Source organism: Cupressus sempervirens, chromosome 7 (genome assembly GCF_028749045.1).
Source record: "Cupressus sempervirens isolate cs-2001-9-10 chromosome 7, ASM2874904v1, whole genome shotgun sequence".
In the NCBI taxonomy this organism is placed as follows: Eukaryota; Viridiplantae; Streptophyta; class Pinopsida; order Cupressales; family Cupressaceae; genus Cupressus; species Cupressus sempervirens.
This window is the reverse complement of record NC_143124.1, coordinates 832,970,716-832,972,593: the sequence shown is the minus strand read 5'-3', so window position 1 is coordinate 832,972,593 and position 1,878 is coordinate 832,970,716.

Genomic DNA, 1,878 nt, shown 5'->3' with positions numbered 1-1,878 from the left:
AAACTGACAACAAGATAGTTAGACTTATCTAATAAGGACATTACTACAAAAGTGTAATAACATCATACGAATAGGAAATCTAACATGCTAAACCAAAAGAAATTGATACTCCAACCAAGCAGATAACTTCATAATATCATATTCTAAACATCATAATAAGGAAATGTGTCAATACTAACATCATCTAAACATTATATACAAGCATTCCAAAAAAAACTTAAATCACAAGGAAGCATACTCTGAAACCTGAAGTACCAAGTGAAAACATCCAAAAATGGTTCCACTAAGGGAATAGACCATATCTATACACCAGTCCCCAGTAGTGGTGAAGGTAGCTATGCCTCCCAACCACATGAAACCTATAGGTTCACTCCCACCATGTTGATGGAGATAATGATCTAACCACAAACACACATATAGAAAACATACATGGCTAACACTCGCACGAGATAGTATGATGACTAAAACCATGATCAGAGACAATGCATAAACTACAGGTCCTAGTAAGGCACTCAATGGGATACTAAGTAGGGGCTAACATCATGGAGAGTTTTTTGGCATCCAAAAGCCCAAGCTCAGACTATGTAGATTCAACTCCTCGATGAAAAGCTCTAGCACACCACATTTTATTATTATCTTAAGTTTCATTAGCACCTAGTGTTTTATTTATTTATCACTTGACTAAAACTCTCTCTTCCTACCTATGGCACCATGATCGCCAAGCTATGAGATAAAAGCCCCCTCCATGTGCTACCCTACCCTATCTATGCTCATCTAATGATGAGTGACTATAGGCATGCATATTCCCAAACCAACCCCAATGATCATAACTCTTAGAAGCACCATAGAATATTGGGCCTCACAAATCCCTGAAAAATTTATGTGCATTTACTCATGTGTCACACACCACCATCACAAAGATCATAACACAAGGACTAGATGAGAACACAAGAAAAATAATACTCAACCAAAATAGCTTGAGAGAATGGATGTGGCACACATCCCAATGCAACATAAAAGTGCAACAATGGTCTGACTAACATCCAAATAAATGATCCAAGTCCATGACCAACATCATGCCATTGAGAAAATAGGGTGGCAAGTGAAATGAGGTAAAAACAACAAAACTAGAAAACTTTGAAAAATAAAACCCATTTTGTCTTTGGGCACAAAAGCCTTGAAAATCTAATAAAATTTGGGTTTGGACACCATATACAAAAATGGCCGACATAATGGTGCAAAACCCCAAATCCTCATCCCAAAAATAGGGAAAATGTTCATACCCAACTAATCGAGTAGAACCAGCAAATAGAAACAGAGGGGGACACTAGTTCTCAGCCTCTAGAAAAATGACTACCAAAAATAGATAGAAAAATTGAATTGAAACAAGAAAACAAGAGAGCCCTACTTGACAACAAAAGGGGTTGAAACAGGAATTAGCTTGATAAAATAATAATCCCACAAAAGCTATCGAAAATGATAGCAAAGCAAGGTCTCCTCGAGTCAGATCCAATGAGACTGAGCTCACGAAAATCCAACACCTAAAGTTCTTACAACAAACAAAAAAGAAATCCTTTAGAGAAAAAATTTAGAAAAATATTTCCATTTTGTATTTTGCAAAAACGAGGAGTGAAAAATTAAATTTCTCTTTCAATACTTATTCACTTTTTGAGTGAATAATTGATTAGGGAAAATAGCCAATTAGACTAGCTAGACTCTAAATTGACCCAAATGAAAATAGGCTATTCTTAGAAATAGGAATTCATCTATGGAAAACTTGCCAAAAATTTAATTGAATAAAATTTGAAGCCTAAAACCCAAAATCATAGAAATTTCCTTAGCAACTTTCGCAGCAATGCAAACCTCTAAATGCATAGA